This window comes from Camellia sinensis, chromosome 2 (genome assembly GCF_055761805.1).
Source record: "Camellia sinensis isolate YWXY chromosome 2, ASM5576180v1, whole genome shotgun sequence".
In the NCBI taxonomy this organism is placed as follows: Eukaryota; Viridiplantae; Streptophyta; class Magnoliopsida; order Ericales; family Theaceae; genus Camellia; species Camellia sinensis.
This window is the reverse complement of record NC_138962.1, coordinates 170,401,966-170,423,946: the sequence shown is the minus strand read 5'-3', so window position 1 is coordinate 170,423,946 and position 21,981 is coordinate 170,401,966. Positions and strand designations below refer to the sequence as shown.

The window sequence follows — 21,981 nt, the reverse complement described above, 5'->3', positions numbered from 1 at the left end:
AAGAGAGAATGAGAGCGCGAGTAGTGTCAAGAATATGCCTATGTTTCCGTTCAACATGGCCATTTTGCTGGGACGTGCCAGCACAGGAATGATGAGGCAGCGTACCATGATTCTGAAGAAAAGAAAGAAAATCTGAATCCTGATATTCCATAGCATTGTCAGAGTGAAAAAGTTTGATGGTTTTGGAAAATTGGGTGTGGACCATTTGGGCAAATCTATAATAAAGGTGTTTAAGTTCAGACCGAGTTTTCATTAGAAAAATCCAAGTAAATCGTGAAAAATCATCAACAAAAACAACAAAATAACGAGATCCCCCCATAGTAGTAGTAGGGGAGGGGCCCCAAATATCCGAATGTATAAGATCAAAAGGTGCACAGGAAACCGAAGTACTTTTATTGAATGATAAAGCAGGTTGTTTGGCAAGTTGACAGGGTATACAATCGAAATTATCTGGAATTACATGACCCAATTATCCACTAGAAACCAAAGACTTTAAGCGATTAACAGAAATATGCCCTAAGCGACAATGCCAAAGATGAAAAGGAGATAATGAGGAACCAGATGCAGGAGCAGCGATCTGAGGAGAGTTAGGAACATGAAGGTGAATGAGCTCATAGAGACGTCCGTGCTTACGGCCGATCCCAATAGTCTGCCCCGTCTGAGGGTCCTGCACCAAACAATTAGTAGCAGAAAAGGTGACAGTTAGAACAAGTTCACATAATTGACCAATAGAAATAAGGTTTAAAGTGAGAGCAGTGATATGATAAACTTGAGGTAAAGATAAAGAAGATGTGGAAACAGTACCAACATGACGAACAGACAAGAGAGAACCATCAACAGTTTGAATTGAGGGAATATGAGGAGATGAAGAGATGAAAGAAAATATAGTAGAACTAGAGGTCATATGATTACAACAGGCAGAGTCAAAATACCAAGAAGAGTTACCTGGAATCACAGACAAAGCAGTAGGAGGAGGTGTACCAGAAGGGGAGAGAAGGTGTTTGAACATGGCCTCCACATCCATTGGAGAAAAGAGAGGGGTAGACGGAGCAAGAGACTCAGAAAAACCCTCAGAGGCAGCAGTAGTAGTGTGATGAGACTGATTCCCGGAACGACGAAAGCTCTCTTGGAAAGAACCACCGTGAGAAAAGTGGCTATTGGAGGATAAGCGGGATGGATTGCGAAAACAATCCTGTTGCAGATGACCAAGACCAAGTTTGTTGCAGTATCGGCTGGTTCTGACGGGGCAATTGACCAAGAGATGTGTTGAAGGAAGGCCCCGATTCTGACAATAGAGGCAGGCAGTGGTCCGCTGGGTAAATGATGGCTGGTACGGAGGAGTGGCAAGAACAGAGTCCACATGATGAGTTTGGAGAGTACCAAGACGAGTCTCCTCTGATAGCAGCTCAGAAATAGCTTGCTCAAGATTAGGCAAAGGATGGCGATGAAGAAGAGAGGCACGTACGGGCTCAAAAGAGGAAGTGAGAGCCATGAGAAAGTGCACCAACCTTTGCTAATTACAATAGATAGTAAATAAAACAGCATATTCTCGGTGAGGCCAAGTCGGTTCGGAAAGAGCAAGCTGGTCCCAAACAGAGTACATTTGGGAAAGGAAGTCATTGATGGACTGACTAGATTTTTGGCGCATCCGATGAAGTTGGCTCTGAAGTTGATATTGATGAGCAAGACCAGTAGTCTGGTATCGTTCTTTCAAAAAATCCCAGATGTCTTTTGCAGGAGTAGTTATAGAGTCAAGCTGAAAGTGACCAAACTGAAGACTGATAGAGGTAACAGAGGTATTTCAAAACCAGGTAATGATTTGGTAATTCTTACTGTCCCATTCCTCAAGTCGGTCTTCATATGTAGCAGTAGCAGTAGAAACAGTAGTTGCATCAGTGTCTTTCATCGGTTGGGTCACATCCCCGGTGATAATTCGCCAGAGCTTCTTTCCTTTGAGGAAGGAAGACATGGCTTGGGCCCACAGAACATAGTTGGAACCATTCAAAATAACGGAAATGGGATGGGAGGCATCATGACGATCCATAATAATAGTTGAGTAGGGCTAAATCGATAGGAATAGACCTGTAGGAGCAAACTTAGGTAAAATAGAGTGTACCAGTGAGTTCGGAAGGTCGAAAATAGCTTGGAAAGGTGGGCTGTGCAGAGATGATGTCAGCGGGATGTAAAAATGATGTCAGCGGCGCACGTTAGCAGAACGGCGCACGCGAGGCTTACGGTAGCAAGCTAGTGCACGCGGGTGCACGATAGCGGAACGGCGCAGGCGCGACTTACGGTAGACAAATGGTGCACGTGGGTGCACGATAGCAGAACGGCGCAGGCGCGGCTCACGGTAGACAGATAGCGCACGCGGGTGCACGGTAGCAAGAACGGCGCACGAAAGAGCAGAGCTGTAAGCGCGTGAAGGCGCGTGTGAGAGTGGCAACGGAAGCAGAGACGGGCCGATCACAAAGGCAGCGCGTGGAAGCGCGTAAGGGCGTTTCTGACGACGAGCGTGGTGCCGTTGGAGTCGTAAGGAGATTCCGAGCTGTTTGGTGTAGTGCCACTGTGTACGGGACTAAGCACCAAAATTGAAGAATGCCAGAATTGTATAACTGGGCTCTGATACCATGAAACAATAGTTTGAGAGAGTGAGAGAGAGAGCAACTGAATAGCTCTGTATTAATATGTAATTATATGTCTCATTTACAAAGAGAATGCACTCTCTTTATAGAGAGGAGAGGGATACATTGGAGCACCGAAAGCATAAAGGAAAAACATACTTTACATTAAGAAATACAAAAGCTATAATGCTAAAGCTGAAAGTGTGGTAGTGGTGTTTGCCCTTTACAGTCTTTACAGCTAGCGAATGTACTATCTAATGTATATTATATACAGCTAGCGAATGTACTATCTAATGTACATTATATATTAACAATTGCTATCTCATTTCTCTCTATAGAGTACGAATTAGTTACCTGGTGAATTAGAGAAGAGAGATCGAAATGGACGAGAAGGAGGCAATCGATGGCGTCGTTTTCGATTGATCGTCGTTTTTTATTACAAAAACAAATAAAAAAAAAATCTGGAAGGTAAAGAATGTGTGACTTTAACAATATTAATAAGTAAATAAAAATTGAAGTAAAAAATTTTAGATAAAAAGATTTTAAGTATAAGTTTATAAATTATTTTTGTATTAAAAAATTATACATTATAAATGGAATATCTACTAGATTTTATAAATAAAAATAATTGTCATATCTACTAGAAATTTATAAATATCTAAGAACATCTAGAATTGTTTTTTTTATTATTATTTTTTATAATTAAAATATAATTTGGTAAAAAAAAATTTAAAAAAAAAACTCTTATTGATTTATAAGCTTATGACTTTTTGAGAGTGAAAAAAATAATAATAATTTTTCTAGTAAGAATTTTTACTTCATACTAATGCATGCCATGTAAAATTATGATATATTATAACGCAAAATGCATGTCATCTTAAGCATATTTCACGGCATATTTTTACAAGTTATGAAAGTATATAAATTATTTTTGTATTAAAAAAAATCTAGATTTTAACTAGAATATCTAGTTTATTGGGGAAAAAAATAAAAATTTCTCATATCTACTAGAAATTTATAAATATTTAAGAACATCTAGATTTTTTTTATTATTATTTATAATTAAAATATAATTCCTGTAGAGAATAAGAGGGTTAGGGACAAAAACATGTATAGATCTAGAATGAATGGGAGTGTGGCGTAAGTTTTTAAATAATTTTTTTTTATTTTTTAAATTCAAATAATTTACATATACTTAGAAAGAAAATATTTTTTAATTTTCTAAAAAAATCACTAAATTCAAAAATATATAAAATTTAATATTTTACGACATGAAATATATGTTGTCTTAAGTGCAAATATTTTATAACATATTTTTGTATGCCGTGAAAATATACATTTTTTATGGCATACTTTTGCATGTCATAAAAAAATCGGATTGATTTCTTTTTTGGTAGAAGTGTTCACGACATTCATTAGCATGTCGTGTAAAGTTATAATATTTTACAACATAAAATATATGTCATCTTAAGTGCAAATATTTTACGACATATTTTTGTAAGTCGTAAAAACATACATTTTTTATGGCATACTTTTGCATGCCATAAATATATGAATTAACGACTTACATTGTATGTATATTGTTATTGACAAAACATTAACGGCTTGCAAAAAAAAAATGTGGTAAAATGTACTAACTACGACATGCATTTAATGCATGTTGTAAACATGATGCAGTAAATAGTTAATTTTGTTGTAGTGTGTTTATTGTATTGCCCAATTGCTTAAAGAGTTTAGTCAGAGATTTTTTTTTTTTCCCCCCGAAGGTTTTGGTCAGAGATGTTAAAGTGGTGGGATGTGCAAGGTGCATTACCAAACTCAGTGGAGGAACTCCTTAACTGATGGGCAAGGGAAAGTCTTAGCAATAATGAGAAAATGATGTGAAAATCATTACCTATTACTATGTTGTGGTCTCTATGAGAACATCAAAATGAGTGCATTTTCAAGGCTATTAACCCAAATGTGGCAGGTTTATGTGATCTGATAAAAGTAAAGATTGCACTTTGGTTCTAAGTAGTGTTTACGGAACTTATTTCACAATTCATATTTTCTTTTCCACATGAGGCAAATTAGAAATTGTTTGAGTAAAGGTAGGAGGCTTGTGGTTTGAGGTAACAAGTCTTTGCTAGTGTTGTTGTTTGGTAGCCCACTATTGGGTGTTGTCTGCTATCCTATGTGATGCCTGGGCATATAACCCATCTCGTTTTCCTTTAATTGTGATTATCTTGCTCGTGCTGGGAGTGTCAGGATTTAATCTGAGGTCTTGTCGACCGTTTGAGTTCATCGTTCTTGAAATTTCCCTCGGATCCTCATCTTTATTTCATTCTGGAGTTGAGTTATGCTTGCTTCGGAAGGTATGAAATTGGATCAAGGGTGTCTCGAGTTCAGCTAGTGCAATTTCTGGGTGGAGGTAGGACCACACGTGTGACAATGAGGCCGCAGGTACGGGAGGCGAGGTCGCATGTGCGGTGAGGTGAGGTCGTTGATGGTACAACACTATTTTAAATGCACGAGCGAAGGGCAGGTGCGGAAAGTGAGCCTCACGTACGGGGGAGAGTGACACACGTATGGAAGGTACGTGTCGCACGTATGGAAATGGTGCCGCACGTGTAGGAATGTGCTGTGTTTGAAAATTTTCTCTTTTTCTTTTCTTGGGCTGAGCACCCACCTCACTTTTCTCTTGTCTCTCTCTCTCTCTCAAACACATTTCTCCTCATTCTCTCTACATTACTCTCACCAAATCAAATTTATCTTTTGATTTCTCCAAATCCATTAGAGCTGTGACCCTAGTTCCTTCATTAAAGTTGGAGAACTCTTCGAGGGCTACGTTTTATGTGGTGGAGATCGGATTTCAACACCGTCAAATTTGGGGGTTTTCTTCTCTCTTCTTCTCCAAAGCTTGAGGTAGGGATTCTCTTAAAGTTATATATACATTTTTGCAAATTTATATTGATTTTGGAACTTCTTCTTGTAGTAATGAAACTTGGATTTTGGCTCATGAGTTCTTGATGATTTAAAAAATGGGTTTTCTCAATGTTTTTAAAAAAACTCTTGAGGGTATGAACTATATTGTAAAAAAGGAATGTTGTCTCAGAAAAGTCCTTTCAAAAATAAGGAAAAAACCTAGTTTTGTGAAAACCCTAGAGATTGGGGATTTTTTGGGGAAAATGGTAAGTGAAATCTATGCTTGTCAAGTATTATGATGAATATATGATTGAGAAATTTCTATAATTGTGAATGAAGAGGAAATTCCACAGAAGAATGAGAAATGGTTAATATTGAAGCTAGTTGTATAGCTTATTTTTTGTTGGTCTTGAAATGACCAAGTGGAAAAATAGAGATTAACATGTGGAGAAAGCATGTAATGTGCTATTATTATTTATCTCTCGCTAGATTTATTTGTGAAATTATCTTGAGAATGAGTATGGAGATTTTTATCACAATGGTAGATTGTGTGGTGAAAATTGAAAATGGAAACATATTATAATGCATTGATACATATGTTGTATTAACATTCCATTTCATTTGGTTGTTATGAATCAAATTGAAATTTGAAAACTATTGCATTGAGAAATAAATTGTTTTGTGAAACAAGAACATATTGAATTGTTTTGGGGCAAATATGTTGATAAGTCCGGATAGGGGGTGTAGTTTGGTATTGGTTAAGTTAGCCTAAGTGCCCATGGTGAAAGACCGAAAACACGTGTGGAGGAAATACCATGTGCCTTCCAGTGAGAGACCGGTAAAGTGGAGATTGGTAGTGCTTGTAATGCCTACTTGCAGATACCAACCTAGGGATTACCTAAGTCATATTTATCACCCCTTTGAAAATTACATTGAATTTGTTGGATCATTGTGTTATCAAATTGGCACTATGCACAAGATTTTCCAAAAGGCAAAAATATGTATTTTGAGCATGACATGGCATTTGCATTTATCTCATGAGACTATGTAAAAATGTATATACTATGTTAAGAATTTCTTACTGGGTTTTGTGCTCACCCTAGTGGATTTTGTGCAGGGAAATATGTAGCGATTCCACCAAATTGAAGGCGTGAAGTGTTGAGGGCATATGACTCTTGTTTTGTTGTTGTTTTGGACAAGCCAAGGGCTTAAAATATATGGGTTTTGATAACCATTTTTGTGTAACCAGGCATAAGCTTTGAAATTTGTAGCCTTGGGAGCATTTATTTGTAGTTGACTTGTGATGCCATATGCTATAAATTCATATTTATGTAATGTTGAATGTATAGTTGCATGTGGAACACTTATGATAAATCTCCGGAATGAATTGAGTACACATCTTAAAGATTTAATGAGGATGCAATGGATGAAACATTATGTTATATATATATATATATATATATATATATAAATATGTTATGGGAGTTACTACTTTTGGATTTAGATCTTGTTGATAAATAAATATGAACCTTTCTTATATAAATTATTTTGGGGGCGTTACATTCTATGTTTTTGTTTTGGCGGGTTATTGTCTTATCAACTTGGTTTGGGGCTAACATATGATTATGTTAGTTAGATAGTGCCAACCTAGTTGGGATTGTCTAATTTTGCTATGATGCTCTTTGCATCTTTCGTCTTCTGTCATTTATAATTGAATTTTTTTGTGGCTTTTTTTTTATTGTATTTAGTAATATTTTTTTTTCGAAAAAAATTAAATTTTTACTAGAGGAGCCTCCTAAAAAATGAGCATGCTACATCTCCCTAATTTTTCTCCTGTAAACTCTTCCTAATGATGTGTTAAACATTTTTGAAATGAGAGATAAGAGTTTGAAGAGAGTTGATTAGTTATTATTATTCGCTATGGCATTGGGGGGAGGGTGGGGGGGAAAATTGAGGAATAGAGCATTACAAAAAACTAAAAGGAAAAAAGTAAAAAATAGTTGACTTGTTTTATTTTTTTTTGGATTTTTTCAATTTTTAACATTATTCTACACTAGCAATTGAAAAAGTAAAAAATTTTGACACAAATTTAAAAAAAACAAAAATTACTAAAGATAAAAAATAAAAATAAAAAAAAGAAGAAAAAAATTGGAAAAAAAATGTGATACTAGTATTGTCTTCACAAATATTTACAAATTCATAAAAAAATTATAACTTTAATTATTTAAAATAAATAAAATTTACCACTAATTTATTTATTTTAATAAAAAAATTACAATTTCCCCAAATTTCTTTTGCTTGATTCATACATTTATGTGTTATTTATTTATAATTAAAAAATAGTTACCAAAATCACTAATTTTGTATTAGACCTAGGTCAATGGATCCGCATATACATTCCATGGAGAATTCTGACCCCTTTTTTTTTTAGGGAAAAAGCTTTATAGCTCGAATCCCTTGTAGCTCGATGGCCCAAAATCCAAATTTAGATTTTCTCTCTTCAGTCAAATATAATATAATATATCAATATTTTCTCTCTCCTCATACCCTGTATTCTGTCTCTATTCAAAGTCAAAGGCCATTGAAACAAAAGCTCTTAGTAGATCTCTCTCATTGAAGATCACTCTCACCCTTGCCTTGCCTTGCAGATCTCTCATCCCAATTTTATACCACCTGAAATTTATACCAACACTGTTGAATAGTTTTTGATCTTTGTCTGATTGTAATTGGGTGGTGCCTTGCACCTTCAAATACAGTTCCATCTTATTTATTTGTCCATATATATATATATATATGTACCATATAGAAAACAAGTTTGAAACCATGATACAGTTAACAATATTTAGGCAAACATTTGATGAAAAGGAGAAAAAATCATCCGTTCTTGAAAAATAAATTCTAATGCAAATTAAAAGTAGATATCAACCTTGGAAGATACTCGGTCAGTATAGAAAGATTTGGTGGGCTCCTCATCTTCTTCCACTATGGACAGAGCACAATGTTGATGTCCACACACAGCAACAGTGGCGACGACACACACATAGTAGCAGCGGCTGCGGCATACACACAGCAGCAACACCCAGATCAGTGCTGTGCAGCGGCATTGTTCCGCTCCTCTCATTGTTTCGATCGGTGCTCAACGACTGCACTCTGATCGGTGCGTAGCGGTGGCACTGTCGCTAGGTTAGGAATGAGTCTTCACTCTGTATTTTTTTTTTTTTCTAATTGAAATGGGAGTTGAGTTGAGCACATGCACACACCAGATAGAAACTCAAAATTGGGCCACTCGAGCCACAACATATTCGAGCTACGTAGCGGAGCTGTTTTTTTAAATAGTGAGCTAATTTAATTATGAAAAGATAAAATAAATTAAAAAATTAATAAAATAAAATGTCACATTTAAATTATAATTATTACATATTTTCTCTTTTAAAAATTAAAATAAAACTAAAAAACCAAATCCAAATGAACTTTTAACCAAACTGAAATAAAATAAAAAACAAAAAATAAAAAAAGCCGACCCATCCCCAAACGAAGTCTATAATCCGCACCCTCTATCATAAGTCATCTTAATTTGACTCTTCACCCAATTTTCCCCAGGGAAATCGCACTTTTTCATTGGTTCTTCATTGTTTGTATTTTATCTAGTTGTATTTCCTTATGTCAATTTGGAATTGCAATTCAATACGAGAGTTCTCAGCTTGAAATCTATAGAAGTAATTTTTTTCTCAGGAAAGATTTTTGTTTGTATGATTTTCCTCAGAAGCAAACGGGTGTTTCGACTTTAACTGAGTCGACTCACAGAATTTGTGGAACTTCATGAGATGAGAGTAATGCATACTCTCTCACTGTCTCTATTTCTCTTAGAAGCATAATTTGCCCATTTTTTCTTTTTATTTTCTAATTATAAATATTTGAATTGACGCTTTTCGAGCTTGTTGTTTTAATGGCAGAAAATTCTGTATACTGAAATGGCAGCAAGGAAGCCTGATTAATTGCTTTGTTTGATGTTGATGTCACTCTTACCGCTCCCCCAAAGGTGCCAATTTCCTTCTCCTATTCTTCTTGTTTCATTTTTGCACATTATTAATTTTGTACCCAAAATTTTATTTTATTTTTTATTTTTGGTTTTATTTTGTTATACAGTGATATTTCTTATAATCTGTAAGGCTGTCTTTGGATCTTGGATTTGAAAAGGGAAATGTAAATGACATTTTTTTCCCCTTCATTTCTCTCGCTTCTTCCTTTCCATTTTCAAATCTCTGCCTAAATCTATGATCTGAACACAGTCTAAAGATACATAATAGTGGTTTTGATGCCTAATTCCTTGTTTGAATTCAAGTCTTACCACTGTGTGATGCAGTTACACCTACCCCTATTCCAATGTTTGAATTTCTTGTTGGTTTCTTGGAGATCAAGGGCTGTCTTAGTGAATGAGGTGCTCTCTATCCAATATCTGAATTCAAGTCTTACCACTGTGTGATGCAGTTACACCTACCCCTATTCCTTGTTTGTGAAAAAAGAAAAGAAAAGAAAAGAAAGTACATATTGGTTTCTTTTTTACTTGCTTCAATGTGGAAGCTTATTTATTTGAAACATGGATCCATGTAGCTGACAGCCTATTAATAGTGATTAAGCTTGTCAATCATCATAAAATGATATTAAGTTCTTGGTTTTGATGCCTAATTTTATGCAAAATAATTATAAAAAGTGCTCGTATCCCTGTCTTTTTGTATCTTCTAAAGATGGTTAAGCTTCTAATTTAGCAAGACCCAAGTGGTTATGATCATATGGAACCTGCCATATTTATCTGATTTGTTTAGGCTGTCTTCGATCGATACAGAGATTTTAGTTGTTTTGGTGGAATTCCCTTTTATTTAACATTTGCATTTGCTATTTCAATTTCAGGTTGTTACTTCGGATATGCTGAAATTCGTGCAGGAACTTCGGAAGGTACTTCATTGATTATTGTGATAACCCCTGAATGCAACGTGGAGTGGTTTTCATAAGGCCTTTTTGGTTCATTCTCTCTCTTTCAAGTGGCAAAATATTGCTTATGTTGGTTGTTTTGTACAATGATAACAGCTTTACAGCTTGGTCTAACTGCAGGTTGTTACAGTTGGTGTTGTTGGAGGGTTTGACCTTGTTAAGATATCAGAGCAGCTTGGGAACTCAGGTTTGCTACAATAGCTTGTAGAATTTGGAAAGTTTTTGGTGTCTTTAGTTGTGTCTATGTGCGACTAGATCATTGTAGTTTGTCCAAAACCAAACCTCATGTTTCAACTTCGTTCATGTGGTAATAAGATACAGTTTTTTCTTCATTGTGAATTAATTAGTTTTCAAAGGTTTCATTTCTTCATCAGCAATATGTTGTAAATAGAATTTATAAGTGTCAATATGTTTTAATTTTTTATTTATTAGGCTTTGGTTGATTTAGGAAGTAATAGAAGAGATTGTGCTGGTGATTTGTTTCTTGGATCTTGCTTACTTTCTAAGTGATTTGGTTTTCTAGGATTTGCATTTTTTATCCATGACCTATTGTCCAAAAATTTGGAGTATAATAAGGTGATGAGTGTGAATATTGTTTGCTAATTATTCTTTGATGTGCATGTCCATTGTTTAAGAGAAATCTCAAAGTTGAAAAATTAGTTGATATTTATTACCCCATACTAGTAGGAAACACCACTTGGGAAACATTTTACTTCATAGAAACATTAATGGAGAATGCCAGTGTGTATTCTAATCAGTTTGTAAATCTGTCTCAGATTAGGTAAAAAACTTTTACTCCGAAAATTTCAAGTGAAATTATGGAAAATTCAATTACCTTGTTTGGCTTTGATTGATTTTCTAAAAATTGAGTTTTTTTTTTTTTTTTTTAGTCAAAAATTTAAATATTTTAAGTTATGTGCATCTAAAAAATAAAAAATCTTAAAATATTAAAAGTTTTGACTAAAAACAAAAAAACACTGAAAATAAAAAACACTGAAACCAAATAAGGTAATGTTTCTTGTGAACTGCATGTTCTTGCCTTGTGGGTGATCACATTGTTTATATGATTTGATGCAGTATAAACTTTACTGCTCCATTTTCTTCAAGCTTTCCGTTTTAGTCTTCTTTGTCTTCCAACATTCTATCTTTCAAAAGTTCTTTAGAAGTATTATTGTGGCTGACTGCTTGACATTTTACTCCATGTTCGCTATATGTGCTGTTATAAATGACTATGACTATGTATTTGCGGAAAATGGTCTTGTGGCCTATAAGGATGGGAAGCTCATTGGGACCCAGGTATTGTCTAAATCTATACCCAAAATTATTTATCTCAAGTCCAAGATTCAAATGATACTTTTATAATATGTTGACAATGATTCACACTGTTCTTATGAACAACTAAGGTCTTGAATATTTTAGACATAATTATACAAAAAGTAGGAAAATTGGGTTTATAATTTGGCCTTTTCAATGGAAAATGCTATGCCTTGATACAACAGATTCTTTAGGTTCTCTTCTGAGCCATTTTAGGTCTGAAAAAGGTAGAGAAACAATAAATATTTGCTAACATTTCCAATATTGTTTAAATTAAGTCAGCTAATTAATCTCCTTGAATAACTTAAAGTTCTTGAGTAGTGGACTGTCATTTTAATGTGTTTTTGCAGAAGGTTGTAGTTGCCTTTAGCCATATTTATACACTTTGGGTCCACTTTGTTATCTTTTCCATTTTTTGTTCTTTTGCTTACTTTAATTTTATTTATTTATTTATTAATTTCTTCCTGGATTCGTAATTCTGCAGAGCTTGAGATCATATCTTGGAGAAGAAAAACTTAAGATCAGACCCTTCTCCTACTCTTTGCTAAATCCTGAGTACGCACAGTAACTCACTAAGCAACTGCATTGTTATTAATTAGTAATTTGCAAAAAGCCCAGCCCCCAAGGGGACACTCTAGCAGCTTAGGCATGACCCGAGTTCGAATTTCTTATAACTTACCTGTCAAAAAAAAAAAAAAGTAATTTGCAAGAAGCCAAAGGGACCCATAAAATTATAAAAGTTAGGATCATATATTTTTTACACTATCAAGGGTAGAAACAATAAAATATGCCCCTATCTCCATCCTTCAGTAAGATTACAGATCAACATGCTTGTCGGAAACATCTATTTTTTTCCAAATTGTTTATAAATTTTTTGATTTTTTTTTTTTTGTTGTTGTTGTCAAAGTCAGTATAGGTATAAAAAGTTATGCTGTGGCCATTGGATGGTAGGCTTCGTCTATATGTGTACAAAACATTTATAGTGCATTATTAGTTTATGGATATGACATTTTTAAATGATTTGCAGGGATTTATTAATTTTACGCTGCATTACATTGCCGACTTGGATATTCCAATAAAGAGGTTTGTGAAGTGCAAGCACGAGTTGCAATTATCCATACATGTTAAGCTTCTGAGTCCGTTTCTTATTCAACTTCTTCTTTAGAGGAACATTTATAGAGTTCCAAAGCGGGATGCTCAATGTATCTCCAATAGGCCGAAACTGCAGCCCAGAAGAACGGGACAAGTTTGAAAAGTATGATAAGGTACAATAACTTAAATTATGATTAAGAATAAGTTCAAAACTTGGGTCTCTATAAGAAACACAGTTGATGTTGGACCTCTTGAAAATTACTCTTTTGAAATTATATTCAGGTTCTGAACATACGCCCTAAAGATGTTGTGCTCCGCGAAAATTTGCTCACCTTAATCTCACCTTTTCCTTTGGGGGACAAATAAGTTTTGATGTGAGTGAATGTTATTCTTGGTTTATGCTTTGATGATTCTTACGCTGATAAAAAACTGATAACAAGTCGTTGCAGTTAAATTTATGTTTAGGCGTAATGCTTGCATGTTTTAACATGTTTTCCCTCAAGGTTGGGACAAGACTTATTGCTTGAGATATGTGGATGATTTTCATGAAATCCACTTCTTTGGAGACAGAACTTACAAGGTAACAATTTTGTCTTCTCTCTTCAGTTTGGTTATTCCCTTCCTTTTTTGGTATTTGCCATGTGACACTAACTGGTTGAAAGTTCAATTCCCTGTAGTGATGTCTTGTGTTGTATTAGTTCATTTTTTATTTTGTTGACTAGTTTTTGGTACTATGTTGGGACTAAACGAAGGGCTTGGATGTTGCCTGAATCTGGAAGAAATGACCATGAGATATATGAATCAGAGTGAACCATGGGGCACACAGGTCTGCTCTATATTTCAGCTTATTTTTCAATACACCATGGAGTTCTCCATTGCCATAGCATCTAGAGAACCAAATGCATTGTTAATATGGTCCCATTTGCAAAGAAATCTAAAATCTTCAATCAAGTCAATTCATTTTGTTTTCAATAGCATCCACATGCATCTTTTTCATTTGCTAAAGTTGGATAATTACCAAAGAAAATGGATCCATCAACAAAAGAAATAAAATTGATGATATTTTCTTATAATGTTCCGAATGATTTTGTACATAAAACAGGCTGTACTCGTTTTAAATGCAATGGAAAACAAAATGGATTAAATATTGAAAGTTGAGATGGAACAATTTCATTTTCATTGAGTACCCAAATGCTTTTTAAATGGATATCAATATCAATGTTTCTCTTTTGCCATTTTAATTTTATAATCATGGCAATGTGAACTTTTTTCTTGTTCTATTCCCAGTTACCAACCCTGAGGACACTGTAAAGCAGTGTACAACTCTCTTCCTAAGCAAACAGGTTTAATGGTCCCTGTGGTTATTTCTACTTTGTTGCCTTCAATTATTTGCCATATGTAATTTATAGATATAAGAATGATGGGTAGTAGAAATATCTGTTTGAATCTGTAATTCCCTTCACAGGCTTCATTTCTGTATTCAAGTGATGGCTATTTTCATGTTGCCAGTGTTTATTAGAGGTTCAATCTGTTATTTGAATGAGATCATAGAGATTGATAGACATAGCCAATATTTTTGTATGAAATAAGAATCCAATTATTTGTATTCAGCTTATTAAAGCCCAAATGTCATTTGAGATTTCTTTCATACGCACTACTGTCTCTACCTTTTCTTTTTCTGTTTCCTGTTTTGTCTTGGATATCTTAGTAAAGCACTTTATTCTGGCAATGGAATAAAATTTTGGGGATTATGCAGGTTTTCTTCTAAGTAATGATGATCATTACTGAAATTGATGCAACATCATAAAAGAATAAATCTTCTAACAAATAGATTGTTTTGTGTATTTAAATTTCCAAATGATCATTACTGAAATTGATAAAACATCATAAAAGAATAAATCTTCTAACAAATAGATTGTTTTGTGTATTTAAATTTCCAAATGAAAATACCACAAACTCTAATCCTCAAGTAACAATTAGATTCACTTTGCAATAATCTAACATGTCCTTCTTGTTTCCTCTTCCTTTTTAGCAACCCAATATTTTTCCTCAGTGTAAGTTGGGCGTGTTACTGCATCAATGGCAAGATTACCTGGTACGCCTACTATCTTCTTGTGGTTTTGTTGCATTATCTTTTGTTGTCATTTCGGACCCTTAACACCACCTTTTCCTGCAATAGAATATCGTCACATGTTTGGTTGTGTTAACCTTTTCTGTTGTCTGTTTTACCTTCTAGAAAATATAGAAACTTGTTTGGGAAACTGTTTTCAGAAAAATTTTCTGAAAGCAACCCACATTCTAGGAAACAACAAAAAAAATGTTTTTGAATGTTTGAAAATTATTTTTTTTTTAGCAAAATGAAAATGAAATAAAAATGATGGGTATTTTAAAACTTTTTTGTTGTTTTTGCTTCTGAAAAGACAAAAAACCTCTATTATTAGAATCATACGATTCGATTTGATTCAGTGAGTGATCGATACGAACAGGTTGTGTGAATCGCAAATAGCTATGAATTGTAGGTGAATCGGTGAACCAAATCGTTGAATCGTGAATTGTTAAAATCGATGTTGGGCTTTCTTTTTTGTTTTTTTTATTGTTGGAAAAGGGTTCACACAACCTTTTTAAGGTTTTTTGGATTACTATATGGCATCTTTTAAATTTCTCCCTCCCAATTTACTCTCAAATACTCAAACCTTAGCCCAAAAAAAAGATTCTCTCTCTCTACAATATTCTAGGCTTACATATTTAATTTTATCTAAGTACTTAAATTTACAAAATGAATTTTTTAAACTCATCAACTGAGATTTAAAAAAAAAAAAATTGAAGTTGATTTTTTAACTTTGTAAAAAGTTAAAAAACATTGTTGTTGAGTTATTATTACTTGGAAAATGAAAATTTGTCTTTGTTTGCTTTCTTTTTCTTTTTTTTATCGGCAAATGTTAGTTGTTAGATTAACACCTATGCGAGAAAATCTCCCATCCCTTAACAAAGCACCTAAATGCTTGCACTCTCTTAATTCAACCCCCTGAGGGGAATTGATCTCATGACCTCCTTGGGACTAAGCCCTAAGGAAGACATGGTGGCCAACTAGGCTAGGCTAGGCCTAATTGGTTTTGTTTGCTTTCTTTATTAAGAATGGTTGATAAGAAATAATACCTAAAAGGAAAAATGTGAATTAGTAAATATGAGCACCCGTGTTAACTTTTTACTTAGACCACATGATCATCATTTAAAACAATATTTTTATTGATTTAAGTCTAAATATTTCATAAATAATAGATATATTTAATATTTAAGTGTGTAGATATATTTTTCTATGTAATTTAAAAAAGGTGATTGAATTTTTACAATCCATGATTTGATTCAATTCGCGATGCAATACAATCCCATTTCGATTCTTGATTCGATCCCTATTTGACTACTATGCAAAAAACCAAAATGTAGAAAATAAAAACACTACCAAATAGGTAAACACTACAATTCATTCCTTCATTTTTGTGAAGTAGTCAAAATTTCTCTACAAGCTGTCTTTTTTCTAGTAGACTAATAAATTGTGTTCTGTTCTTGTTTGCATCATAAATATTTTTTTCTGTTGATTATGGCCTATTGATTGTGGTCAAATCTAATTTTATTGATTGTGGCTTATCGATTGTGGCCAAATATAATTTTATTGATTGTGGCCTGTCGATTGTAACCTGTCGATCATGGCCAAATCTAATCTCATTGATTATGGCTTATTGATTTTGGTTTGTCGATTCAGACCATAAATCATTTTTAAAGACCTATTATGACCACATTATTATTATTATTATTATTATTATTATTATTATTATTATTATTATTATACGCCCAGTGGGACATCTTTCTAATTTGGAATGATGACAAGAATTCAAAGGCAAGATGAAGTACAAGATGAAATGGGTTGGCGTGAGAATGAAAATTTATATTTACAAGAAAAAATTGATTTTGGCAAAAATTTCAAACAATAAAATTTTTGACATTGTTTAAGATGTCAACATGTATGAGTTTTTAAGGCCATCTATGCCTTTTGTTATTCAAAATCTTTGTTGGATATGTGGATCATACCAAAACTTGGTTTCAATAAAATGGTTGATGAGCCAATATTGTTTGGAAAAATATGTTTAGAGATATTATACAAAGAAAGAAGACTCATACTGTTGGAATGTTTTCTTTTTGTGGGTTTCAAATATTCAAAATCAGGTCATTGTCGATCAATCCAGATGGCCAATTATGGGCTTATATTGTTTTCCCAGTTGACCTTATGAGTCTAGATATCATATCGGCAGTTGAAAAGTTTATTGGCCATATGATACTGTCAACGATGTGAAAAGAAATTATTGTTGATTGGTGCATAAGTGGTTCAAAACATCCAACCCCCCCCCCCCCTCCCCCCAAAACAAACACACACACACACAAAAAAAAAAAAAAAGAAGGTATTTTTCATAAGTCAAGTTTAAATTTTACAACTCTTCAAGAATTCAAGTCATCTCATTCTTAAAGAGTTGGGAGCATTGTTTGCACCATAAATATTTTTTCTGTCAATTATGGCCTATTGATTATGGCCAAATCTAATTTTATTGATTGTGGCTTATCGATTGTGGCCAAATATAATTTTATTGCTTGTGGCCTATCAATTGTGACCTGTCGATCATGGCCAAATCTAATCTCATTGATTATGGTTTATTGATTTTGGTCTATCGATTCAGGCCATAAATCATTTTTAAAGGCCTATTATGACCACATTATTATTATTATTATTATTATTATTATTATTATTATTATTATTATTATTATTATTATTATTATCATGGTGGAGCAATTTGTGACAACATGGTTAACAACAGTTTGTGGCAATGTCAAGCCTATAAATAGGCTGAAGAAGGAATAAGCAAGGGATCAAGAAATCATCAAACTCGTCAGAGTCTTTTCTTTATTTTTAGGAGTAGTTTTCTCTAAAATTTGTGACTTGTAGTTCTTGTAAACTTAGATAATTTATTTGGATACTTCACTCTTTTGAGTATTAATTGTTTCAAAAAAGTCCTTGTACTTTCAAGTCATTTTAGAACCTTTACACAGTCGTTTGATTTTCTGTTTGGTTGTTTGGCCAAAATTGTTGCTAAGTATCTGTCAATCAAGACTGAGCATAATTTTTACGGACAGTTCTTCATCTTGAGGATATAGCATTAAAGAATGATTCCACATACGGGTTTCTTAGTAATAATACAAGTGCACCATGGAAAATGTAAAGTTTCTTTCTTCAGATAGATCCTAAGTTTTCTTCTATCTATTTGATTTCCAATTTTTTTATGCAAAATATTTTCTTCTGTTTTCTTTTTCGGGTAACTTTTAAGGGTAAATTATTATTATTATTATTTAATTGAATGTGTAGGACCAGAATAGGAAAACGATAAACTGCATTAAATAACAAGATTTGAGCCCAGATATCACTCACACCTGGTAAGGGAGCACCTTTTCTACTAAGCCAACCCGTGGTCTAGGCTCTGTAGGATAAATTATACTTGGCATCCATGTATTATACATCGAATTTCACTTTAATTTCTCATTTTTCTAATTGCAATAGTAAATCCATTACACTTTTAGTCAAAGTACAATATAGACATTCCATCATTAATCGTTTGGAGAATTGATGGTGAACTTCAATGGGTTCGTATACCACCTGTTTATTCTTGGTTAGGTCACAGTTATTCATTGTGTTATGGGTTTTTTTTTTTTTTTCATCATAAACTTTTTATTCCGTGTCTGGGGCCTCAATCTTCTCAAGCATCAGGTGGCTTAGCTGGGTTGATGCCCAACATGTGCATAGCTTTTAGCATAGACGGTGCATCATTTGTACAAGCCTGTGATGCCACTAACCTCGCCACATTCAGCTTTGGTGACATGGGGTGGTAATGGATGGGCGAAGGGGTAGGGGTGACTATGGGTGGTGAGAAAAGGGTGGGGGAAGGAATGGAAGGATTGGCTGAGAAAATCATTTTAGAAATGAAGAAGAAATGTAGTAAAATTGCATAGGTACCCTAAAAGATGCCTCAACACCCAATTAACAGAAGAGTGACATTGGAACTTGATAATAATTGGAATGGGTTAACTGTTGTAATTGAAAAATAAGAGATCAAAATGAGATCGAGTGCAGCATGTCAAGGGTAATTTACCCAACTCTAACTATTTCATACAAGTTACAAATATGTCTTAAAAATATTTGTCACTAGATGAAAACAACAAATGTCACCGAATCTTACATATCTGCATGATATTTGTTATGTAGACCATATGCACTAGGATTTTTAATTTTTCATAAGACGTGTTGGCCTCTCCGAAACAGTAAGAACCTCAACATCTTCTTCCAACATCTTAATCACGTCCAAATTGGTAAGCCTCACAGAAACCATTGCATGAGTGCACAAAACCCCAACAACTAAAAACCTCTCCATCACTGCCTTCACATTTGCACTTGCTTCATGTCCTTCACCAATCTCTCTCAACAAACTACTATCCAAAGCCTCTTCCATGTTCCCCGCCTTCACCAGTGACCAACACCAATCCGTGAGCACCAATGTTCAAACCAACAACCCCTTTGATGAGTTTAAATCAAAATCACCACCAAGTGCTTTCATTTTTAAATATATTTACAATTATTTACAAGGAATGATTTTGAAAATTTTTAATTTTAAAATTTTGACTTTTCAAAGTGGACATACATTTTGGGAAACAAAAAATATAATAATGGACTAATAAAATGGAATGGAGGGAGTATCAGTCAAAATTTGAATAAAAAATTTCACCATATATACAAGCACATATGTACATATAGAATAAGATATGTAAGTTATATATATACACAAAAATAAATGAATAAATAAATATTTGGTTTAATTACCACACAAAAAAAAAAAAAAAAAACTCTAAGATTTCACGCGTTTTTCACTTTAAACTCTAGTATTTTTCAATCTAAACCCCAAAATAATTATCCGTTACATTACATAGACAAAGATGGACGGAAGGGGCACATTGAAATATGGATAGAACTCCGTAATTTAATTTGTCGAAATTGAAACATTGAGATTTAAATTTTGAGATTATCTTTGTAATTAACCCTTTTTTTTTCTTATGCTATTTGATATTCACGAACATAACATCAATATGGAGTGTGAAAATAAGGTGGAAGTGAATTATAATGGTGGGTCTCACACGGAAAGAAGAAAGTAGTAACAAAGTAATAACCAATAAAAAAAATTAAAAAAAATAGTGAAAAAAAAGTATTAAGCAAGTCTTTCTCCTAGAAATTATAACAATGGTGTCTATTTTATACGTGGCCCATGACCTTTTTTTTCAATTTCTCAATCATTTATGTACATTTCACTAGCAAATTCTCAAGTTCGGAAAAAAAAAGAAGATGTTTTTAGATAATTAACTTCAATATAAGGAGAGTAGTGACAAAACAATTACCAATAAAAATACATATATATGTATATATATATATCGGAAAAAAAAAAACATTGAGCAAGTCTCTTCCCTAAAAATTTTAACAATGGAGTGTATTTTATATGTGCCCATAATCTTTCTTCGCAGTTTCTCAATCATTTTTCTACACTTCACTAGCAAATTTTTGAGTTAAAAAAAAAAAGAAATTATATTTTCAGATAACTAACTTTAATAGAGGGAGAGTAGACATAATAATAGTTAAGATTTTTGTTAAGTTAATGTAAATAAAAAATATATGTCTGATTATATTTTGGTTTTCAATTATGTTGATAAATAATATTCAATTAATACTAATATTATTCACTTTTTTGTGTTGGTATAAATTAAAATTTAAAATTTACAATACTAATTTTTGATGAAAAGTTACATATATTTTTATCCTCTAAAGTTTAAATTCTGAATCTGTTCCTGATTAAAGACCCTGTTAAATAATTGGACCATTTTACATTTCGTTTGGTCAACAAAAAAAAAAAGAAAATTGGAAGTTGATATGAAAATTTTGTTTAATAAACTGTTTTTGATAATTACTTTTGGGAATAATCCTTTTTTATAGTGAAATTAAAAGATCCTTCCAATAAAAAATGTGTAAACATTTACACTTTCTTATTTTGAAAATACAAAATCATTTGATAAAAATTTGTGAATTTTGACACTTCTTTTCACGAACATTAATTCGAAACTAACCAAACCAAACTATACCAAATCAAATCAAATTAAGTCTAAAGTCTCATTACTCATTACTCATTACAATAAGAAAATAAACATCTGCAAATTTTAATCACTAATTTTTATAGTTTTGGTGTCATTTCAATCTTTATAATTTTAATTAATTTAATTTCGATCTTAAATTTTTTATTATCTCAATTTAACCTAATTGACTGCAATCATTATTTTTTCTTTTAAAATTATGAAAAGTGCACACATGATTAGCATGAGTTACGCTTTTAAAAATAAAATTATAAATTTTCTTAACTAAGTGAGTCAATCTATATCATATAACAATTTTACTTCAAAAACACTAATTGGCGTTATTAATTAAATCAAATTAATATAAAATTTCAAATCAAATCAATTAAAAATGTATGAATCAAAATGATATATGAGACAAAATACAAAAACTACCACTTTAAGTTAATTTTACCCACCCTATCTTAATTCCACGGAAGATCCAAGGCTACTGGTTGGCAAACTATCAACTTGCAACCGAAGACAAGAAAATAAAACAAAAACAACAAAATCAAGTCAATTCTATTGTGAAAAAGAATATATATTTTTTTTTTGTCAGATAAATCTTCACAAAAATAATAAAAAAATAAAAAATTTAGTCCTCGATCTGTATTGAAGAGTATTGTAGAGTTTATTACGAGTTTCATTATAATAATCTAAACCATTCATTTATTATTTTAAATTTTCCATTATTTAGTATTTTTAGAGTACTACTCTACATTATTCATGTTAGAATACTTGTCCAATTATCTCTTACAAAGGAGAGAACAAAAATTAATTGAATTATAAGTTAAATCATTGGTCTCTATAATTT

General features: G+C 32.9%; 1 pseudogene across 1 annotated transcript; it reads left to right on the top strand.

The window, feature by feature from the left end:
* Window positions 1-9,496: 9,496 nt before the first annotated feature.
* LOC114298586 (phosphomannomutase-like) lies at window positions 9,497-14,654 on the top strand (annotated as a pseudogene). The gene is made up of 11 exons (XR_014360511.1): window positions 9,497-9,564; window positions 10,434-10,478; window positions 10,635-10,698; window positions 11,731-11,810; window positions 12,313-12,349; window positions 12,857-12,911; window positions 12,994-13,093; window positions 13,203-13,292; window positions 13,409-13,500; window positions 13,695-13,746; window positions 14,208-14,654. The product of XR_014360511.1 is annotated as a phosphomannomutase-like (transcript).
* Window positions 14,655-21,981: the final 7,327 nt, after the last annotated feature.